Raw genomic sequence first — 25,539 nt, 5'->3', positions numbered from 1 at the left:
AGCTTGCTTCTATCAAACCCACTGCTCCAACTTCTGAGAGTCCCAAGAATTTCAGTTTAGACAGACCAATTCCTGATAGGATATACTTTTCAGCCTTCCTTCCTCCACTCCTCCTTATGCCCATTTTCCAGGAGGGAACATGAAGCCCAGGCACCTACCAAGACCTGCTGAAGATCATGTAAAAAGTCTCTAGAAGAGGACTAAGCTGACAGACTTTCCTCCAGCTTCAGGTTGGCATCCTTGCTGGATGACTGCATGACTTTTTATTCTCCTCCTCTAATGAACATGTTATTTTTGTGATACACACTTCCTAAGGTGTTTGGAAGTGTGGATGCCAGCCTGGGTGGACAGTCCTTGCAGCCATTTGGAAGCTTTTTTAAAGTTAGTACACATCTAAGAAAAGGAGGGCTATGATCCCTACTACTGAAATAGTAATTCAACATTATTTAAGATTTTATTTGAACTTTTAGTAAAATATTAATTCCTACCCTGGTCCTAATATAAAATTCTTTATTATGTACTGGTACCGATTTTCAGAATCTTGCTGTACTGATTTTCAGAATCTTGCAGTTTTAAAGTAGGCCAAATGTTAGGTTTAAATATCTTGAAAATGTATTGCTAGAAGATAATAATCAGTCAAATGCAAAACTGAGTTTGAAAGGTAACACGTCTATATGGATCATTGCAATTTTGAAGACTAAATCATGTCTAATTAACTAGGCTGGGATAGTAGCTTCCCCCTCCCCCCGCCTCAAATTTAATTTAATTGTTAAAAGCCAAAATCCATACATTAACCAGCTCTCCACCTGAAATGTGGGGGAGTGCTGCTTGCAGAAGTTTCTAAAACTAGACCTAAGGTATCAGGCTGTGCAGTTCCTTGCAGCTAGGAAATATGTCAAATGCTGCTCTCTGTGTATCACATCCCTGACATTGGCTTTTAAGGAAAGATTCAGCCTGAAAAACCCTTTGAAGGGGAGCAGAAACTTTGAAGGCATCATCAGAACAAAATCATGTTACACTCTTCACATCAGTCTGTGCACTTGGCAGATGCCACACACCAATAATTTAAATTTCCATTTTCATTTTTCATTTTCAGGCATTGTGATAATTCCAGGGCATTTCCTCCATCATATTTGTAACCTATTCATTATACCATTTTACTGCATAATGAAGACAAATGCCTACACTTTAGCAACAGATTTGGGTAATGACAAGATGTACAATAACACAGAGTAATGTGACCAGGCCTTCAAGTTCTAATTGAATATTTTTCTGATCCCGCTTTCATTAATCTTTCCTCCTGTTTCACGTTTCTAGCCATTTTTCTGCTGCCTGCCCCTTTTCCCCTTTCCCCCTCAAACCACCCTCTGAAATCCTTTTTGGGAGCTAGATTCTGCCTCCATTGTGGGTTCAGGCTTTCTCCTTATCAAAGGACACGGCTCACTTGCTGATGAACCACCGAGCCTCTGACGGAGGCAGCAGCCTGCATCCCAGGCACAGGGCTTAATTGGTATGCTGGCCCATGCAAAGCTATCTGATTGCATTCAGTAACTGGCAGGGACAGAAAGCATTTCCAAGGGAAATAATATCTAGCTGTGAATGTGGAATATGTGTGTAAGAACTGAACAGTAAACACCAGCCTTAATTTTAATATCTCACATTATGCAAAACTAAAAAAAGATGAGTGCTCCGATATTCAAGCAGACCCCTGCGGGATAGGAATGTTATCACAAGAATATTATAGAAACCAATGCAAAATATCCAGCTGCTGTGAGAGTTTAAGGGGCATCAAATGATTTGGAATCACCATTTTCCTTCCACAAATGAAAGTATTTACCTATTAACAGCAGCAAAACTATGTTATTTTGCTGGGCAGTACGACCGCAAGCAACATTGCCTTTCAGTTTAAGCTCTGATATGTTAGCACTTAATGTCCCAAACAGCCCTTAAAAGCTCCAAGGTAAAAATGTAAAACCATAATCCAGTCCTAAATGGTCATTTAAAAAATGATCATCCCAAAGCTCAAGAGTGCCTTTATCTGTTTATGAGGCATTCTAGTTAAAATAGTTACACTAGGAATGCAGGGAGGATGATACCTATTTAATTTTATGGTGTTTTGCCCTCTCTCCAATGATAAAAGGTGGCTGGGACTGCAGCAAAAGCCAAATCCTGTTTGCTTTGTTCACACAACTAGTCACACTGACTGCAGCAGGGCTGTGGAAGAGATTTGCCCTCACCTCTTAAATTATCTTTCTTTATAAGCCACTTACTGTTTGTGTCCTACTCTCTATCAAAACCGTTACTCATATGCTTCCAAAAGGAATGTGGGACAGGCAAGAGCTAAGACATGAAAGCAGAAAAAAGAAACATCCATTCAGATCAGTGAGTTCAGATTAAAAACAAAATCTTGACAAAACAAATTGTCTGGCTGACACAGTTTTTTCAGAGTTGGTCAAGGAAGAATTGCTCAGAACTATTCAGACAATAAAATACCTGTATTGTTCATCCCTTAGGACTTACATCACCTTTCCCAGAAATGAGAGGGCAGGAAAGAATTTGTGATATTCAGAGAAAATTTGCAGATCATAAAGATGTACAAATGTTCTCAAGTTGATTCTACTTCTTTTTTTCTTTTTTTCTAAAGTAATGTGTGACATAAATAGAATTTAGTGCTGATCTTGCTGGGCAGTCATTTAGGCCAGGGCAATAAGTAAACAACCTGGCAGCAGCACAGAGCTCTGGGTTTGAATCCTGCCCTCCAAGCAGCCCAGTGAGCTCATGCTGATGGCTATTCATGCCTCAAAGCTAGATCTCACAGTCTGGGTCAGTTCCTGCCTCAGACACATCCAGAAGCACCTCAGCAACGTGGTGCTGAGAGACAGTGGCTGCCCTGCTGTTGCTAGAACTGCTTGCTGCTGTCCAGAAGGACTTTTGCCTCTTCAGTTGTGTGTCCCCACTTCCCCAGCCTGCTTCCAGCTCTACTTTCCAGCTTTTTCCAGGGTTGCTTCTGGAAAAAAAAAAGTCTGCTCTCTGATGATGTCTGTCTGGGTGAGGAGGAAGAACTGGAATTTTGTGACCAACTTTCCAGGCTCCCCTTGAACTCTCTGCTCTTGAGGGATAGGGAGAGGGTTGCTCCGTAAACTTTTTTTGGTTCTGCAGGTGGCAGAAGAAATCCCAGCAACTTGGGCAGACTAGCTTCTTGTAGAGGTCCAGCCCTGTGGGAGGAGGGGATCTTAGCATCACTGTTCTCTGGGATATGCCTCAGGAAGGAGGAAGAAATTTATCTGCAAGAGCCCAGACATTCATCCTGAGAGACTGAAAGCATGCCATGGTACTGGGTCCTTTCTGCAAGCCTGGCAGAAGCACAGAAAGGCCCTGGGAAACTAGCATACCTACTGAACAGAAAAACTTGCTCTGCTTAAAGTCAGCAATTTTATAATGCAAACACACCCAATGGAAAAACTCCTGGGAAAACACCACTGTTATTTCCAGAGCATAAATGCAGTATTTTAAACACCGTCCATTACTTTTTGTTCCAGAAAGATGAGGATCATGTATTTGTTTGAGACCAAGTCCAAATCATCCTCAATCCTTGCAGATGCCTTCCTTCTTGTAAAATAATAGCAGGGAAAGCTGAAAACTTTAAAAAATATTTTAGCACTGAAGATAATAGCAACAAATCTCCACAATGGCGTAAACCTTCAATTTCCCATATTTAGGATTCAGGATTTTTTCAATTGATGGACATTTGGTACGAGGATTTGATAAACTGTTCTGTGCAGGTTGTGCCCTATTCTGGGTGTGTGTCCTACACTGCAGCAACTGGAGATGTCAAGTCTAGCTGTCAAAAAGAACAGAGATAAATGGTCACCCTGCCTCACAGCTGTACTTACTGCAGACCAAGCACAAACACCCTGTTCAGAGCCCTAACATAGGTTACAAGGCACCTCCAAATGAAAGTTTTCATAATTAAAAAAAAAAAAGGGACAGAATTTCCTCGCCTTCTTGTATAACACTTTCCTAAAGGAGAATTTGAGGAGATTAGATTCACCTCAGCAAGGCGTGCTGCACAGTGAATTGTCTGATGCTTCCTTGGTATATTTTGCCAATTTGATCACCAGTAGTAAATTGGGTGAACTTTTGGATTTCAATGCATGAGACTCCTCATGCGTCAGGATGAGACAATTCTGTGGCTTGGATGATTACTTCTGAAGGCAAAAGGCCAAAGTTTTCTCCTTGAACTTTACATATGAATTGATCAGCTCAATGCCTTTACATAGTTTTAGGTACCTCCCAGCTTTGCTTAGCCACATCAAGGGAATACAGTAGTAAAAAGCCATTTTCTTTCCACTTGCAGAACACATTAGCATTTGAGAGGGAAAAATCTGTAAAAGACTCTATAAAAATATTCAGAGAATACATTAATCCTAGATATTTTGTCCATAGTTCCTTGCAGAGCTATCAGAGTGTCTAGGTTATTGACCTATAATCCATTAATAGGATTTTTAAGAGTTCTGTTATGGTTACTCTTCAGGAGATGAGTGAACAGATGGATAGGATGGTCACCCCCTTGCTGTAACCTTTGCCTAACAAAGCTGATTAATTCAGTCGTTCTAGTTGATAAGGCATCAACTGTGGCTTTGTCTACAGATAATTAACTAAGATCCAAGCCAGAGGAGTCAGAGGAGGTGAACAGCAATGCGAACTCTCTAGGCTAAATCCAAGAGATTGAGGTCTAGAAGCTGGGGTGAGGTAAATGATGCTGTAAAGTATATGTCAGTAAGCACCACTGTGTCAGCCCAAGCTTTTGTGAGCAGAGGCAGGATAGAACCCAGCAGCTGAGCAGGTGGGGAGGGACATCAGGCACCAGGAGCACTTGCTGGAGCTGTGGCAGGGTACCACACCTGCAGCCCAGAACCTCGTTCACTGCTTATTACACTTACCTGCCTAAAACCTTTAAGCCATCTGAAGGCATTCCACCTGCATTAGGCAGCACTGGAGGTGGCATAGAGCAACACCCCTGCCCTGCACAGGGGCATTTCCAGAGCAGGCAGAGAGGCAGAGGGAACAGTGCTATAGCTGCAGATGCCCTGCAAACCCATGGCACCGTGGTTCTCTCCCTTCCTGTTTACTTTTGTTTGGCTCTTTGGAGCATTTCCACAAGCCTGGGCAGGACCAGAGGCTAGCTGGTCTCTGCCTTGCCTCATTAGACATGAGCAGTAGGGGTTGCAGCCATCTACCACACTTAAGACATTCAAAAGCACCCAGACACATAATTGACTCCAGCTCCTTTCAACCCCAAAGCAAGCTAGCTACAGTCAACAATGATGAATAAAGAAAGAATTCAGGCCTGGTAAATAACCTGAAGTAGAGCAGCTGCAATGGGAAGGGAAGCAGCCAAGTGAATCGAGCCTCCCATATTCCTTGCTTAGGCTTTCTTTTCTCTCTCTGACCCATAGCTGAATGCAGCCTTTTACCACTGCTCCTCGTGGCTTGCAGCTGCAGCATTCTGAGGCTGTCAGGAGCCTTGTAACACTCCTCTGGTCAGGAGCAGGGAACTTGGAATACCAAGGCAGGTACACCATGGTGCTGCCCCCTTCACTTGCTCCTCTAAAGGCACATCTGCCTTCCTTGGCATCCTCCCAGCTCACCCCTGAGACTGCTCCAGCACACGCCACTGGCTTCATGTTTGCAAAGCAGGTGTCCTAATAAAGTACCTTAGGAGTCAGCCTCAGCATCAATTTGCAGCAAGGGGGTTGACATAGATATAGGTTAGCTGGTCCACTGCCTCACTCTGCAGCAGGGAGCAGAATGAACACACAATCCATACCTTGTTGGGAAAGTGCTGGACAAACTGTTTTTCACATCTTCAGTTCAGAACTAACACTTTCAAATGTTGCATCTTACGAGCAGCTGTGCTGAGGTTTTAATTCTATTTCTGAATGGGAAAAAAAATTAAATTCACTGTGCCAGAGGCCCCCTTTTTTTTCCCCAAGAGCACAAGCTGAAATACTAACACTAAAATAGGAGGTTGTGCAAAAGCTTTGGGAGATTTTTACACTTAGACACCAAATTCTGATTTACTAACTGCTGATCCAGCTGTGGAATAGTACCATAACTTCCCAAGCTTCTGCTTTGGGATTGCAGAATTTTGCATTGTGCTACTCCCAGAAATATCTGAGTGTTGCTAAGACAATCCTGCTCTAACCCTATCTCATGCTTATGCCTCATCAGAGGGCACAAATAGGCAGCCCTCTTCTTACAGGTAATTACCAAATTGGAGGCTCCTCTGGTGTGGTGTCATGTTGAGGCTGGCTCACTGGAAATAATGAATTTTGGTTCAGTTTCTGTCCCAAAATCTATCTAATGTATTCTATTATCTTCCTATTTAAAGTAAACTACATATGCAGCCCACAGGAGAGAACAGAAACCAAAATCAGATTTGCTTTGAGCCATAGTCAAACTGACACATTGCTCCCATAAGAAGCTGTGATTTACCCTCTTTATTAGCTTGCTTTTTTAGATCATTTTCTTAGAAGCTGTAAGACTTAACTTTAGTGCCATGCAGGCAGAGAAGAAACTGAGCTCAGGTTTATCTTGTCCTAGCAGGTTTATCTTGTCCTAGATGAGCACTTTGAGCACCTAAATAATGTATTAAAAGGTGACAGTGACACTGGTACATGCACAATGCTTTACAGTAAGGTACAGTTAGGAATGGAATCCTATCCTGTCTTAGTCAAATTTTAAAGTTCTATACATCTATAGACAAACTTACACTCAGGATTGTGTCTATACCAAATTTCAGTAGATAGAATCAGAAGGAACATGCACAGTTAAGCATTTTAACAAGTGCATAAACATTTATGAATGTTTCATGCATTTTTGTCTAGCATGGGTGTTTTTGCTCTCTTTACTCAAATGAGCAGTGCCACCAGAGAGGCCATTCATGTGAGCACAGCAGCATGATTTAGCTCTGTTTGATTTTTAAAACTCATAGTAATCAGGATACAAGCTTCAAAATCAGGGCTGACTTAGATATTTATTAGCACAATTACGTCTGCAACCCCTCCTAGACTGAACACAATTTTGGTAGTAATTTTCAAATCATTAGCACACTCTTTTAGTAACATCTTATCTCAGCTATTAGACAGGCTGTACTTAAATTGAAGTCATTAGCAAACACTCCATTACTGTATTGTTTTGCAGTATGCATTTAGTATATTGGATTATTTTGTAAAGTAAATATCCTCTAAATATGAAACAAATCAACATATATCTGTAAAACATAATTATAAGGGTACTTAATTCTGCAATGTATAAAAAGTATTTTCAACTTTTATATGAAGTAGCTTCTAAATAATAGAAATTCATGGTACATGATTAATTATAGCAATCATCTATCTGTGCTAAAATATGACAGTTTAATCTTCTAAATCGCATTGGGAATGAAACAATTCTGAATCCAAGATATCCCTTTATAGGTTCTAAGTACAGCTCATAAATTACTGGGGCTTTTAAATCTCATCTATATTTCTGCAGCGGAGAGGCAAGACAAGGCTGTGCTCTAGTCTGCAGTCTTCTTTAAGTAAAATTCTTGTTCATTAAAATATTTTAGAGGTGTCTTCATAACAGCAGTGCCATATAACCAACTTCCTCTGGAAGAGCAACTTCAAATTCAGTGTTTGATAGGGTAGGGAATTTTTACCTTCGGGGGTTTTTGAGAAAGAATTCCTTGGGTAGCAGCTTTGCTGCATGGCACAGGTGAAATCTCTGAGAAATCCCTGTGAGATAAACATCAAGTTTTTAGTTCCTTCCTTTTTTCAGCATCATTAAAAGCTTATATAAGACCCTCTCACCTCATAAACAGCCTGAACTGTGACTTTCTCTGTGGTTCACAGCTCCTTACAGCTGCTCTGATCCAAACTGGGGGAGCCCACACTGTGACTGAGGTAGCTCTGAGCTAGGTTTGGGGTGCCCCTGTCCCTGTGCTCCGGACACTGTGTCAGGATGTGCTCTCTGAATAACCTGCAGGCCACTTTGGTCATCAGTGGGAATCAGGAAACTTGCAGAGAAGACTATCACTCAATGAGCACAAGACAATTTCAGACTTTCATTTGGAAAAAGTTGTTAGCTCAAACCTATCCCACTAGCATGTAGCTCTAGCTTTAACAAAATAGTGCTGAATAATGTCCAGATTAATTTAATCCAATGGCACTAGGCAGAACAGCATCATAATGTGGCTGGGGTGCATAGAACCAACCACAGCTCAATGGTAATAATGACCTGGGGTTTCTCAGTAACTCACAGGCAAAAGAAGAAGAGAAGAGACAAGAAGCTGCATCATTGTGTGTGCACCTCTTGGGCTTTTCTGTTCTACAAGGCTGGTGGGAAGGGAGCAAGTTCAGCACAGGTGGTATTCCTGGGTGTCTATGCTGCCATCTTCATTTGTAAATCTTTGCCAATGCTAACTGTTCCTGACAAGAAGACTGGTTTCAAGGCAAGGCTGGAAAAGGTCAGGCTATTGAAAATCTACTTTCCTTTTATTACCCTTTTCCTTAGACTTGTCTGCAATAATCACCAAAATGGCCACACTATTCCATGGTGGTGGGAGCAGGGGGGAAGGTCTCAGTAAAAAAGAGAAGTTCCAAAACAAATAACATAAAGAGTAAAAATTATGGGCAAGTTCTAGCAACATTTACAGAAGGCATTTAACCTTCTGTTAAGTGAGCCGTCTTTTTTTTCTCCACCCTTACTATAAATATATAACACCAGAGCAAGAAAAAATTTTTGCTGCACAAGTATTTGGTTATAAAAATGATCAAAAAATATGTTGTTGCATCAGAAATGCTTATCAGGATGATGCAAAGGAAGTGCTCAGTAAAACCTTGGTTTATATCTCCTGGAGCCCTAAGAGCACTACTGTGCCTCATGCAATGAGACAAGCAATCACTCTGCAGCTGCCTTTCAGAAGAACATCTTCCTACCATCACACACTGATCCTTTTCCAGAATATTTTAATGCAGGCTCAGCAAGACTTTTGGCTGAAAGTTGTGATTGGACGCCAATTTTCACAATATAAATAAAATTAAGTTTCCTTTCAGCTTTCTAAGCTGAAATGGTGCTTAGATGTCATACGTGTATTTCCAGTTCTCTTCTCCAAGGTCAGAAGAATTAATAGCTTAGTGGGTAAATTGGTCAAGAAGAAAATCCTCTCCTGAGTTTTCAGTAAAATAATTCCTCTTCTGTTTATCAGACTGCCTGAAGGTAATTTGCCAAACACGAGAGAAAAAGGGGATTTTTATATTGTACAAAAATGTTTTTTAAAGAAATCTGATTTTGCTTCCTGAGAGGCTTTCAATGAGAATAACATGTTCAAAAACAGCACTCACTTTAGAGTTTTCATTTGGCTGTGTACTTTTTACTTCTTTCAGCAATCTCCTCCAAGTTGTCCCTGATTTGAAAGCAAATGCAGGGGAAGAGGAGACTGTAAAATGTAGGAGAGACAAAGTGAGGCCTTGAGATAAAAAATAGCTGCAAAAAGCTTTTATTTTCTGCTTTTTTTCAATCCAACTGCATTGTTATTGCCTAAGAACATCATGAGAAAATAGCGTAGTTCAGTAATGCAATACACTATAACGTTAGGCACCCAAACACATAATCCAACATTGCTGCACATATGGATGTCCTCTGGGAAGGTGTTGGTTATTATGCATTCCAGGTTACTTTTAAGATGTTTTTTCTCTTTAGTACTGTATATCAGCTCTTCAATTAGTTTCACTTTCATGTTGCTATCTGCTTTGCCTTAAGTTCATGACAATCTTTATTGATTCCTCATTTTAATGTTTTACATCCATTTGCCCCTGTTGAGAGCACCTTGACAAACTCTCAAGAGCAGCAGGGGAAGACAGCTAGTGAACCACAGGGAAACATAATCTAGAAGCAGGTCATCCTCTGGACAACCTCTGCTTCCTGCTCCCATGTTGGCAGCTCCCTGCTTGTTCCCACAAGCAAGACCTTGTACTGAAACACATTAAAAATTCCATTTTACTTCTTCACTCTGTTTTAGGAATAGGGTCAATTCAGGATTTCAAACTCTGTGAATTAATACCAATACATTTCTGCCCATTTTTGGCAGCTCTAGGCAATGGATGTGGGGAATCTCTGCAAGCAAGATTTGGAAACCTGCCACAACTTCCATCCCTTTGGGTATTTCCTGATTTTTCATTGCTGTTCCCACCTGTCATCACTTTGAGAGATCAATATTGTTCTGTAGGTTATAACGTCTGAGTATTTATGCATGGCCAGATAGGCTCCCTTAATATATTGCCCTAAAGATAAAATACCAGCTATCAGAGCTTTTCCTAGCTTAATCAGATATACATCTCTTTAGTGTATTAGATACAATAACAGCATGATAAATATCCACAATTTATATGGATATTTATATATGGATAAACTATATGACGGATTTAATCATTAATGAGCCATCACGAAAAAACTTACTAAGGCTTTTTAATAACATCAGTACATTCTCAGTTTAGCACATTTTGAATACCAATGAATGGTGATCTATAGATTTACTAAATAAATGACATACTCTATATTCCTCATGCTGCTGCTTCATGGGACTTCATTTTTCTTGCTGCACATTTTGAAATATCTTCTAATGTCACTATTTCCTCTGCTATATCTGGAATCCCCTCATTTTTCCTACAGTATGCTAAATATTACTTATAACTATGTAAAAATTCACAATTAGAATATTAGAAATTATACAATATACATTGCTTTTAAGAGCTGCATTTTTTTTTTCCAGAGGTTCTGGTATTTCCACCAAAGTGAAACCTGGGACCAGACAATCCTGTTATGACCAGGGAAAAAGCATGCTTTCTCAAGTGGGTTGGATGCCTCTGGGCATTGATGTCTTTTGCATGATAGGTCTAAACATAGTGAATGCAAAGAAAAATTTCTGTCTGATGGAAAGTAGACTCCTCCTCAAATGCACCTATTGTCCTATCAATTTTAAGGTCAGGTGACATTTCAGAGTAATCTAAACCATTGAAACAACGAATTGTTACTTGGTTTAAAAAGAGATCACTGGGATTTGCAGATATGACAGGACTGAGGTGGCAAACTCACCAGCAGGATTTCTGGTGTGTATGACTGCAGTTTCAGCACCTATTACTAATAAATCGTTCCATTTTCCCTCCTTCTGCCTCCATTCAAATGTACACAGCTCACATGGGTGGAATATGACACGGCAGAACATACTACTGCTGACAAATGACTCCCCAGGAGAATTGTCTGAAGCACAGGTTGCACAGATGATCAATAGCAACCGTCAGTGTTCTGGGGTTGTTTAGTTTCCCATGTACATGGAGTGGAATCACAGCTGAGCGCCTTAATTCGCACACGCTTCAGGACTTACCCTGCTCAGTAACAGCTCTCCAGGAAGCCTGCAGCAATGCCTCTGTCACACCTGTGACAGCCAAGCCTGGGCAGCTCCCCTCCCTGCTGCACAGAAAGGATCTGGGAGTTCTGGCATCCCTGGCGTGACAAGGGGCTCCCAGCTGCCTGGCATGAGGCTGGTACTCAAGCCACCACATCAAAACAAGGATCATAACAGCTCCAGCACACTCAGACTGTCCAGAGATGACAAATCTCCCAGCTGTGCCACCTATTACCAGCCACTAGGAGCAAGTCAGGTTTTCATGAAGTTCTACCTTGCAGCAGAGATTTTTGAAACCAAAACAAACCCAAGAAAGCAAATAAAGAAACCATGATAAACAAATCACCAAAACACAACCCCTAAAGAAACTAAAAAGTAAAAAAAACCACCAAACCTCTTTATTAGCAAAAATGGAGATTTTTGTCAGACAGCAATAGTTCCAATGACACAGGGTTTGATATTTCCCCACCTGAGGATTAGATGCATTATATTACTTTCAGAGAACAAGCGCTTGCAAGGCTTTTGTGTCCTGCTTTTGCAAAAGACATCATTGAGGTATCAGTGGAAAAGATGCTATCACAGACTAAAGCAGAGGTACATATATTAGCATTATTGACTAGCAACACTGAGTGATCTATTTTATTTAGTACCAGATTTATCTCCCTGGTGTCTGCAACTGTAAGAGCTGTAAGAGCAATTTACAGGAATTGTCATATGGAAAGACAGGATGAAATGATGTAGTGTGTTTTCATATAAAAATCAAATTCAAATTCAAAATCAGCCAATCAAAAAAAACCCAACCTAAACCCACCTCACATGGAGGGCATTTTTTTGGTTTTGTTGGGTTTTTTAATCTTTAATTGCCAATGTTGCATATTGGCTGGAGGTTTGAACCATTCTGTAGGTGCTGTTCAAAAAAGCAATGTCCCTGGAGAATTAATAGCATAAGATCGCTAGAATAACTATTCACAAGTCCCTTGAGTCTCTGTAATTAACATGTTAAACTGCACTTAGAGGGAATAAAGTATCATTATACACAGAATAAATCATTTCAAATTACTGAATTATTTGTCTGTACAATTACCCAGATAATTATCTAAACTTTATTAATAAAAGGTTTCATTAGCTACCACTTACTCTGGATAGAACTAAAGCATTGAGCTTTTACTCTCAAATATACACACAATGCAAAATACAACAGAAATGTTATAGACATTTTTAAAAACAGAACTAAATTATATGCTGAGCTAGTCTCATTTTTTTTTTGTTATATAGGGTGCCTTCCTGCATTGAGCAAACTAGAGGTAGATACTGAAACATAAAGCATAAGAAAGGAACTGAGTATTTGCCAAAGCATAATCAGCCAAGGTGAATCTTAGGCTTAAGATACAGGGTTGAAATTGAGGAAAAGTGACCTGTGACCTATTGAAGCAGAATTTCATGCACCAGCTTGCCTATATTTAAATTTGCTTCTTTCAGCAAATTTAGAGCTTATCTAAGCTAATTGCATGGTGATAGATACTTTGAGTCTAATACAGGAATAAGATAACGAAGATAACTAAAATTGACAACAAGGTGGCGTCACTGAAAACACAAAGACCGGTGCTTCAGCAAGGTCTTCCTAAGCAGCATGGCTGATCACACACATGCCACTGCTCTGAGGGCAATGAAATCTGAAGGTCTTGCTCTTTCTAGAGCTGAGGCACACCAGATGCAGATATGTGACCCAAAGGGGATGACTTTATCTCTGGAGCCATGGTTTAAACAGTCTTACACTAAATAAAACTGCCGTGTGATCTCATTATTGGTAAGATGTAAAACCTTTGGGAATTTTGCTTTCTTTCATTTTAAATCAAGTCAGTAATGATTTTATCACTGTTATAACCTGCTGCACATGCAGGATTCATGCATGCACTTGGTATCCTGCTGTGGCCCCAGGTTCAACTCCATAATCCAGCCACCACATCAGCTGAACTCCAGTAACTGCTGCCAGCCCTCAGCAAATGCAAATTGAAATGACTGAGGTACAAAGTCATATTTCCTTTAATTTGCAGCAGGCAAAAAGCATGTACATGGACAGCTTTAATGCTATAAACAGCCATTCTGCAGCTACCTCAGGCATAACTCAAGCACATGTCTAAAACCTTAACCATTATGGTTTGTGAAGAGACATGTAATGTTTTATACACAGACTCCTTCACCATTTATAAGTTGCACAATCACATTTTTCCTCCCACAAATCTCACTTTTGATCACATGGCTTTCTAGGAATCAGGCTCAGAAATACCTTTGTTTTCTGGCTCTGGGAACCTACCAATTCCTAAACTTCACATATGAACTGTTTCCTTCTGATATATCCCAACCTCACCTGCACAACTCATAAATGTACTCTAGAGCTGTCCTCTAAATCTTTTGACTTTGAAAAACACCCCATTCCAGATGTGATACTGGTGGTGTTCATACTTATCCAGCTGATGAGTTATTAGGATGCCTATGGCTTTACCTGAAAGCTCTTGAGCTCGTATCGGATATGTAAATTGGGATATCTGGAGTGGAAATTCCTCACCCTTTCCAACTGAAGTTGTTCCACTTCAGGTGAAACTCTTCCTGCCTTTGCAGCCATGAAGAAGGTTACGTCCCAAGGGCCCTTTCCACTGGCTTTGGCATGCAGTGTGGGACCTTCTATTAACTCAGCCACTATATGTAACAGAAGACTTTGCCAAAATGCATGTAAAAGATTGCTTCTCCCTTATTTTGAGATTTGTATGTGCCTGCACTAACAAACAGAGACCTGGGCATCTTTTTGTTCTTCTTTGGTTTTGTTATATCACTTCATAAGTTTTTATGTTGTTTCATAATTCTGTCATATGAACATAGATAATATTGAGGAACTAATGCAGTAACATAGTTCATTAATAGTGTTGGAAAGGTTGTATTCACCTAAAACTACTACAGCAATGTTAATACTTTTTTTCCTAAGTAGCTTGCGTTTCCAGGGTTTTGGTTTGAATATTTTTGGTAATCTGCTGAAGAAAACAAAAGGCATAGAAAATTTCAGCCTGATCAAGGTATTGGCAATTGAAAGCAACAAAGTACTGTGCAACCTTGCTTCAAGAATCACTACTTCAGATAAATAAAGTTATATATAGACTTTCACAGTGTCTTCCAACCTTAGATTTGAAACTGCCTTATAGTAGAGAAATATCCCTCAGCTAGAAAAGTTCTCAAAGTCAGGACAGACTTGGCTACCATACAAATTCCAATTCAAGATACAACCTCAGAAAAAGATTGCTAATTGCTGGGATCCTGCTCCCACTCTTGAGAAGGGAATCATGGCAGGCATGAGCATTCCCTCTGAAGCAGCTGAAATGACTGGAAACAAATGGGGGTTCTTAGACAAACACAAGCAGAACTTCATCTGGTGACTGAACAGGAGACTAGCATTTCTTTTCCCATGGTATGGGAAAAGGAAAGAGTTGCACCTTGATTTTTATGAGTTTATAACCCCACTTTTCCATATTCAAGGGTATTTCTCTCTTGAAAAGCCCAAGAGAGGGAGATGGATTATAAAGTCGTACTTAACAAGAAGTTTTGTGAATAGCAAGCAGTGTGCGCAATCCTAACTGTTCTTGAACCCATCACAGCTCAAAAAGCATGTCTGGCAGTCACAGAAGACCATGTAAATATATTGCTGTATGTTAGAAACTCCATTACTGATGCAGCTCATTGAAGGAATTTTTTGGAATTTTACCATGGCAGTGGAATTCTTACAGCCATGTCCTCAGGACTGTGCAGCCCCAGTCTACTGTCCGCAGCTGTGAGGGCAACTATCAAAGCAATTTGAGTTAACTGTATCCGTGGTATTAGAAAAGACCCAGGCTTAAAACCAGGAGTCCCTCACTCAGCACGCCCAATGATTTCTGCCAATAAAATGCATGAGTAGAAGACACTGAAGGTCTCACGTCACACATGTGCTTGCTATCCAGCTCCACCAAACTGTGGCTGAGAATCAGCATAGTGCAGAAATGCTTACAACAAGCCTGTAGCTACCCTTATGAGCTGCCTTTCAGTGGAGGGAACTGCGCAGTTTTGTTGAAAGTAAGATTATTTTGTCACGCTGTTGCTCATTACTGACATGAAGTGCAATTAGGCAGCGCATTTGCTCACTGCTATCAAGGTGACAGTGTCAATTGGACTCCAACCTACCTGGTTGTCTCTGAACTGTCCCCCAAAGCTGCTGCACGACGTTGTCTTCTTGCTCCTAGGTCAGCAGAAAGCTGCACATTGTCACAGCCTGAACAAAAACACCCACAGCCTTGCCCAGCTTCCTGCACTCCAGAAAATGCTGGTGCTGGAAGGGTTAAGAGCCTCTCTGATAGCAGACAGGTCGTGTTGAATTCTTCAGCACCACCATTGTGAGGTATATAAAAGTGTTTTTCAAGATTACATATCTCCATAGGTTATACTGTCATTATAAGGAACTGCATTTACACAGTAGGGAATTTAAGTTGGCAATGTGACACTCCTAGCAAAAAATGTGAACTGGAACAAAAATTACCCTGGAAAGAAGCACCTTAAAACCTTTCATTTCAAAGAATCTGCACTAAGCCTGAAGAGAGCAAATAATGAGCGATGAAAGGCGTCTTTGTTATGCTGTGATTTCAAAGCTCTGCCAAAATGTCAAACAATCCATTTAATCAATCAGAAAATTAAAGAATGTGGTAGATTCCCAAGGTAGCTTGACGTTTTAGCTCTGCCAAGTAATTCAGCTACTGCACAAAGCTTATGTCACAATAGCAATTACTTAATAAGGCATTTTTGTCTAACTGTGTTGATGTAAAAATACAGTTTAGTTTTCAAATTATTTGCAGCTGTGTTCCTGCTTGGATCAAGCATGCAATACTTCCGAAGTTTACATTTGGTGCTTCAAGCACTGATTTAATTCAATTTTTATCACAATGTATCCTTCAAAAGTTTCCTATTATCTCAAAACTGAAAGAACTTTATTTCTTAAAATAGGCATTCATGAGGTCACATAAGAAAAAGGAGACACTATCTGTTGTTCCGCATACAAGACTCATTACACACTTCAGACACCACTGGCAGAACTCCTGTGATTTCAAGTACATATTCTTTATGATGTTTACATTTCAAATTTGGTTATTTATGTCAGGACAAAGCTAAACAATCTTGGGAATCCTGGATTAATATAAATTAAATTTTGGGAATGTGAAACAGTCTACACTGAACATTTTCTATATTACAGGTAATTTATTTTCTATTTCTCCCAAAGGAAAAATTTTATAGACTTGTTACAAATGTAGATTGTTTTTTCCCTCTGACATGCCAAATAAAATTAAAGATCCATTTTGTTAATGTGAAATTAAATGCAAAAGTTTTAAGGTAAAAAGTTCAATGAGCACTTAAAGACATTGTTACTTTAGAAAACGTGAGTATACTAATATCATGTGCCAAAATAATAATCCTCAATAAAAATTAAATAAAATTTCATTTTATTAATGAAAATAAAAAGACATTAAATTTAATGTCTTAGTTTTAAATCAAATTGTTTGAGATATGGTTTTGTTGTCTACACTTGTGCACATTCCAGAAATTTCTTATGAGCTCTACCTTGTGTCAGTGGCAAGAAATGCATCCTATGTCTACCTGTGACTATATGGACAGCATCTTTTTTCCAACTATGGACAATTTTTCTTTTTTATCTTTAAAAATTTGAAATGCTGACATGAAAGAATCATAAACTCTGCCAAATGTATACCTACATTGCAGTTTTTAAAGAAAAAAAAGCATTCAGCGCAGCAAACAAAGCCTGACCTGCACTCCTGACAGCAGGTGGTGAGTGTCTTTGTGATCCTGGAGCCTATTAGTATGATCTCCTTCAGTGGCTGGATGAATAGGGACCTTCCTTTCAGAAGCCACAGTGAGTTTCACAAAAGCTTCTCTGCAGAGGAGGGCTGGAATGAATCCAGTCATGCAGCTTTCACTAACCCCCTGATCCTTTCTTTGGCTCCCCATCTCCACTGCCTACCTACCTCTCCCTGTCCCCCCACACTTTCTTTCCTAGTCTGGTCTTACTGCCAGTGGAAAAAGACTACAATGAAGACAGCAAAAACATCACACAGAAATGTACTGAAATGGACCATAAGTGGGGAGCTCCTCAGCATGACCAGACCTGCACTCACAGAAAATCCTGCAGAAAATGCAAGAACTTTGGCCAGAGATGAAGCACCAAATTTGTATCGCCTCTGAGTACTGTCAGTCTCCAGATTTTACCAGAACAGGGCATTCCAACATGCCTCCTCTAACAATTTTCAGATGCACAAGTGCTTCCAGGGCTGAAGTATCAAGGAGACACCCTCCCAACTATATTTTCTTGTGGAGGTAGGAAAAATTACCATAAACATTAAGAAACATAAGTGAAATAGCAATAAAAAACCTATTTGTCCCAAATAGGGATCAAGCATTTTTTCTGTAATGATTCTTGGAATTTCTCTACTTGCTGATGTTCTAAAAGTAACCAAGTGAACTCACTCAAAACAACACATAGGATTGACCAAATCTATTGAAAACTTGGGTCAAGCCAAAGGGTTTCATTTCAAAGTTGAAAAAAAAATCCTCTCAAAATATTTAGCTGCTCAAGTAGCTAATTAGGAACAGGTGACCCCCAAGATGTTTGCATTATCCAAGAAAGACTTAGGAAATCCTGCTTGGATTTGAGATTACCAAGATGCTGCTTCTCCTGAGAGCTGGTATGTCCACTACCTCAGACACTATTTTGGAGGTATAAGTAGAACATTTTCTTGCTCTTGACTAAAGCTGTTAATTTATTAAGAACACACATAATATAGACATTTACAATATATTAGACAAAGAGGTAACTTTAGCATTTCACCTTTGTGACAAGACCTTGCTTTTTTCTGACAACTGACTACATTTTAAACATATACACTTTTTACTCAATTTGACACTGACAAGAAAAATACACTCTTTGCCATCATGGCAAGGTGTCACTAAAAACCTGATTGTCAAGGTCTTACAATGCATAATTCAAAGAAGTATATCTGAATATATCATATTTTAGGATAAATAAGAAAGCATATTTCTTGCTCAGAAAAAAAAAAAACAACAGATCGGCTCCACCCTGGAGGCAGAAGGAAAGGAAAACAATTAGGGTATAAATACTAATTCTTGTTTTAGAAAATAATAGACTAAAGATTATCTGCTACATCTACAGATGAATTACTAATAGAAAGAAAATATAATCCCAAAGTGACACTCTCTCCTCCACCAACACCTTAAGGTGTGACCACTCCAGGACAGGTCAGTGCTCATCAACTCCAGGGTTGAGCTCTCAAGGGCACTTGCAGCTGCTTCTGAAGTAGTCAGCAGAGTTAAATCTGAAAACATGTTATGAAGAGAGTTATGGAAGCACATTTGGGCCATTCTAGTACCTTGTTTCCAAAGATGAACTCACCTCTGGTGTTATTTCAGAGTGCTGTAACTTTTGACTCTTGAAATAATTTGGAAACAAAATACAGTACTGAAAATATACTCTACAGGTGGGATTGTAGATTACTTTTCAAAGTATAGTTTGCAGTAAAGATGAATTACATTTACCAACTGAATAGTTTAATTGCAATTCATCATTAAATTGGTAGAAATGGAGAAAAAGAGTACCGGGGCCCATGTTTAAAGGACTTTGTCTCAGGTCTATGAACAGTTACAACCAAAGTAAGGATTGAAAAGACAAAGACAATTTTTAACTTAGCCAAATGAAAAGTTGAAAAATAAACACAGTTAATTCTCTTGGCTGTACACCCTGGATACTATTGGAAAAATTTTTGTCAACACATGAGGAGGAAAACAGTTTTTTAATAGGAGTCTGAAGATAATGTGTTAGGTTTTTACACTTTTCTTTCACATGGCACCATTGAAGCACACATGTGTCCACCTTTTCTAAGCCCAAGTAAGACTGAAATAATTGCCACACAACATCAGGGAATTTAATAATGGTTAATTTCTCCACATGCTGTTTGATTTAAAGAAGAAAATAAAATTTATAATAAAATGGAAATATACATTCTGCCTAATTATTGCTGGGGCTTTTCACCAGAAGATGACCTTAGTTACAATAAAGTCAGTATTTTTAGCAGAGAGAGAAAAAAAAATCATACCTAAGAGAAATAATAAAGGAGTCAAAGTACCAAAAAATCATTAATGTTTTATTAACATATGCTTCAGAGAAATATTACAACAGAAAAATTGGAAATAGTGGCATCAGAATAAATAACATTCCCCAAAATATTCTCAAAGGAAATTGGTACACAAAAGCAAAGGAGACGGAGCAGTATAAGGCAATAGGTGGAATAGCAGCACTGTAAGGAATTTGTCAGAAATTGTTTTCTGAGCCCAACACTGTCAGCCTTCATCCCAGTTCCAGAGAGGAAAAGAACAAGCACTTTCCGAAAGACATGCAAGCAGAGAAAAAATTCTTTTAAAATCCCTGGTTACATCTCAGATTTGCTCTTAAACACGGAAATAAAGACTCTGGACCAGCTGCTAACAGGGTAGACCTTGCTTTGTTTCCTTCCTTATTTCCAAGCATTTAGAAATTCATTGGCATTTCTTTGTATTCATTTTGGCATGTGTTTATTAGCTATATTAAATTCTTAGCTAAGTGTTTCATATACAGTGTTATCTTTGGCAGAAAATGAAAGATGTATGAACAATTTAAATACGGAACACCGATGTAAAGATGGATCATCTCGTTACAAACTGATTTCCTCTCATCAAACTACATGGGTGAAGGATGAAGAAACAAAATGCAAAAACATGGTAGTCAAAGTGATGACACGCTAAACCATCTTCCAATCATTCTCCATAACTCTACAACTACAGCATGCTATCCTGATGGCCCCATCTGAGTTGATGATTTTTCACAATGTATTTCATGGCTTCCATCCCTACATGAGACTTTATTACTATCACATAGGAATAAAAAGCCATAAAACACTAGAGTGAATTTATCTTGATCAGATGCAATACTTATTTTCTTCACATGATTTCATCACCATTCCAAAACTAACCAATGATTTCATGCTACATTACTGAACATTTGAAACTACATTTCAATGACAAGAAAGACACTGAAATGGTTACATCACAAATTAACAAAGCTTTAGCCTTTAAACACATTCCTACCTACGAGAATCAAGAAACAATCACAAGACACAACCATTTAATTCACTGATAAAAGACAGGACGCCACAGAAAAATATCACTTCCACATACATCTTTCAAGACATAAGGAAAGACAAGAGACACAAAAGACACTGGTGTAGATAAACGCTATGAAAGCACCACTACCAGCATCTTTTTCCTAATTTTCCTTAGTAACTTCCTGGCATGCATTATAAAAGAATCACACTCCAACACTAAGACATCTTTAAGACATCTGAGCTTAACTGCAGAAGCAGAACAAGATTCCCTACTTATGATGCTGAAACAGCTACTGTCATAGAGCTCCTGTCAAATATGACCCTCTCATCCCTAGGACTTTTACCTTCTTGGCTATGACAAATTTACTATATAGCTCCAAAGTCCATATTTCTCCTGATGAAAGACCAAATGAGACAAATTGTAAAATATCCTTATTTTCTAACCCAGACTATAATACTGAGGTCCTGGTCTGAACACAGTTATTTATTAGTGTAATTACTATTCATCTTCTTATTACTACTAATTGGCCAAGTAGAAACACAAGTCTCTAGGGTCATTGAAAAGTCAATACAATAATTTAACTGCCTTTTGAAAATAATTTTCCTTGTGCACTCGCAAGCAAACTAGGCTACATCAGAAATGTCTCAAGCTAAAATCTGTGCTTTACCAAAAATATTTTACATCTTCCCAGCCATGTAAACCCACTGGCATGGGACCAATATTAATTCTGATCTAGTGTTGACACTAGAACTCAAAATTAACTCAGGTTTGATTTATATACTGCTATCCTTTCTTGCCTACCAAATCCAACTTCTTGCATAATATAATGTTGATAGCATAGAAAAGAGTGAGAAATCATTAAATGAAAGGAAGTGCATAAATAAATTCAATTATCATGCATAAAACATGCAAATGACTTAAAGACTGCATATGAAACTCTAGTTTATATTCATTAATCTCAGGTTGCACTTTTGAGGGAGAAAGAGACACTAATCTGATCCAGATTAATGCACTCCCAAACCTTCCCGTTTGTTTTTAGGTGAGGGTCAAAATAGATATATTAAAATAAACACAGCTGCTCACCTCCCTCAACCCTGTTCCATATGTGGAAGAAAGCAAAAACTAAAAATTATATCATAGGCTTGAGAATCTGGGTTTCTCCTCAGGATGGCCACTTTTCCACTGTCCCTCTTTGTTTTCGTTTTTTTTTTTTAATGGAAGACAGCTTTGTCTGCAAACTAGTCCAAAACCAAGCTAGTGGCTTGACACAGAGAGCAGGGTGGGAAGTGTTTGGGCTTGCCCAAATCATCCCCTTCTCTTCTCCCTTCCCTATCCTGAATAATGATGTAGATGGATCATTTTCCGTGTGCAGTCACTCCCTAAAGGGTCTCCATCCAAGGCTGGCATATTGCTGCTTCATTGTGTAGGACAAGGGGATTCACAAGTGGGCTCGTGCAGCCTGGCTTTGCTTGCCCAGCCAGTAGGAACACCACACGGAATAGGGCCAAACACCTTTAAGCTGCCACCTGCTCCAGGTTTCACTGCCCAGGGATTCCCCCCCAGTCTGTGCCCAGTCACCTGGCTATAGAAATAGCAATCCCGCAGCCTCCCCCTCGCTTCTCCTGCTGGAGCTGGGTGCTGGTCCCTGTCACTTACCCCTGCCTAGGGAGCACCCAGGGACAAGCCCCTGAGGACAAGACCAGCACCCAAAACAGTGAACAAAGGGAAAGTGGAATTCCTGGGGCTGGTCCTGCCCCAGGAGAAAGGTAAGCACATGGAAGAAAAATGCCCAGAAAGAAAAAAAGAATGGAAGGTCCCATTCCCATCCACTGGGAGAGGAAGGTTAAATAAAGCAAACAAAAAAGGTCACCAAACTAATTTCGTACTGAAACCAATGAATTTAGATTAGAGGCCCAAAGGGGAAAGGTTAGGATGTTATCAGTGACATAATTTCTCTTCCCTTTTGTTAAAATGATTGGATATTAAACCCCTCCAACACAATGGGACACACTTTCTGCAGGGTGGAGGGAAGCATTTAAAAGCTGACATTTCTTTGATTATTTTTTACACATTATCCTCCTGAACTACAGACATTACACCATGGAAGCACAAAAACACATACATGTAGACTCAAACATATATTCACACATATGGTTTCAGACACAGACCGACTTCTGCTGACAGCCTGATTCAAGAGAGCTTTTTATTAGAATTAATTTCTGCATGTTTGCAGATGCAAAATTAGTTGCAATAAATAACAACAATAAGGGTGAAATCTGTCAACGTGTTGACAAATATTCAGAGAGCGATTTAATACACACTTATAATATTCATTGCTCCTAAAAGAGAAAATGATCATACAGTAACCAAACCCTAAGTAAGAGCTAAAGATATTCACCTCATGAAGCCATTTCTCAACTAGCCCCTTGGCACTTGCTGGAATTATTCGCAGCACGAGCTCTACTTTTTCATTTTCTGCTGACTCCATGTGGGTAATTTCTCTCTTGTGATTAAAAGTGAGCTTGTCAATTCTTTCAAAGCATTTCCATAGGTTGGAGGTGGAGTGGATCCTTTGTCTCAAAAAGGATTCCTAATAGGTCATTGCAGCATCTAGGGAAAAAAAACCTGAAAAATAATAAAAAATGAACTTTAGAGGTATTTATATAAACATATTTTACACCAACACCAACAGCAGACAGATGAAATGGACTGTTTACCTTGAAAAGAATAGTCTTTTCTCCACCAGATAATCAGTCAAGGCCTTCCTGAATGTCATCCAAAAGCGATTCTGCCTCCTTCAACTTATCCAGCATCTGGGGCTGTGAGATAACCCTTGTGGCATTGGTCTCCTTCACTGACTCCCTCGTTATTAGCCTCCTGGTGGGTGAGATAGAATACAGTGAATGTAATAACCATACTTCACACAACAGGCTCTCTCTCTCTTTTAAATTGAAAATCCCCTTATTACAAAACAAGGGGTGTTCTTTTTCTTCTACCTTTAAGTAGGACTGCCACATTCATTGCTTTTTACAAAAACGCAGCTGCTTTTTAAGCTACAGATAAATAGAATCTGCTAGGCAGTAATTCTGCTCAGTCTGAATGTATTATTTTCTAAGTCACTTTGGTGAGGCACTTTTTATTATGAACTGGAATGAACAGGGAAAGTCCTTTTCTCAACTAATTATGACTATGCTTTGTTCTATACTATTAACTTACAATACCAGATTGGTCAGCTCTTTTTTTTCCTTCCTTCAACCAGTTCAACAAATTACCATGCTTTTTCTGGGAAATTAGGGAGTTAATTATTAAGACTTTATGGACTAATGATGAAAATATAAATAGCACTGAACAACAGCGTATTAATAACATTCACACAATCCCTTTGATATGCACAAGGCAAACTCCTATTTTGACACCACTGATGCGTGGACAGGAGTTACTTTAACACAATCTACAGCATTTTCTTCTCAAAAACATTTGTTAAATCTTTTTGAGAAGAAAAGTATTTTCTAACTGAGGAAAAAGAAAAGCTGAAACACCATTTTTCATATACCTATCCCTAGCATACTATTATTGTACTCTCTATTTATGAAAATCAGGAAAGGCAGAATAGAAAGGAAAGCTATAAAAAAATTAAACCAAGAAAACATCTAGACATCTGTTGTTTCCCACTACAAGACATAATATTGTATGTTTGATTTGAAAGACACTTGTGGTTTGTTTGTTTGTTTTTAATAAACTACTTTAAGGAATGGCTTAGTTTGCAAAGAAGATTTCAATATTCCCCAGTAACAATAAAAGCTAGAATATCATTCTGAGGTGTTGAGGCCTTCAGTAATCCATAATGCCTGGCTTTGACCAGTTAAGTAAAATATAAAGTAAGACATAGCTACATTCCAAATGGAAAACAACACTTTTAGCTTAATGGTTGTCCACACAGGCACTCCAAGAAATGAAATGTAAGCATTTGGATATCACAACATAGATCCTTTTATGTACTGTATACTGTGCTGAATATAATTCAAATAAATAAATAAGAATAATATTTTCTCCTTAAAATTAATTTTCAATATTTATGAGCTGAAAACCATCAGTATGGTAGAAAAACCTCTGAGCAGAACTGCTGCTACTCAGTATTCAGATTTGTAAATTAGAAAGATTTTTGGAAATACGAACTTGTTAATTGAAAGAAAATTCACCTCGCCACTAACTTAATATCCCACTTGCTTTCAAATATTATGGGAGATATTTATTGTATATTTTTCAAACACCTTCTATAAAAAAAACAAAATATATATAGATATAGCACCAGTGACATTGCTTTGAGAAGCTCATACTTGCTTCTTCCACGAGGTATTTCCCAGACCTCTGATACTTGGTAAACCATGGACCCTTTTGGGTTGCTTGTCTCCACATCTAGAGACCAACCTGAATGCTGGAGTATCAGGAGAAGCCTAATTCATGTAGAAAATAACAGTTGGTTCCCCAAAAAAATAACTCTGTATCAGCGGAGCTTCCAAGATGTGAAAGTAATTGAACACATTCCCACAAACATTTATTTAACTTTATTTTAATACCAAGCTGAGTGTTCATGTACACTCTAATATGTGCCTCCGTATTATGTCTGAAACAAGGACACGATCTAGCATATTGCAAGTTTAAGTATGTTATCTTTTGCACTAAGCTAATAAAAGAATTTTGAAGTGCTTATTCCTGCTTGATTAAAAATATAACAGGATCTGTCAATTTAGCAACATTTCTTTTCAGGAAGTGACAGTAAGGACACTAAAAAAAATACCTGTGAATGTGAGAAGCCTTACCAATGTGGGGTACTGTTTTTCCTAAATTAA

Source organism: Fringilla coelebs (genome assembly GCF_963513975.1).
Source record: "Fringilla coelebs genome assembly, chromosome: 5".
Classification (NCBI taxonomy): domain Eukaryota; kingdom Metazoa; phylum Chordata; class Aves; order Passeriformes; family Fringillidae; genus Fringilla; species Fringilla coelebs.
The sequence above is the reverse complement of the archived record's forward strand: the minus strand, read 5'-3'. Positions refer to the sequence as shown.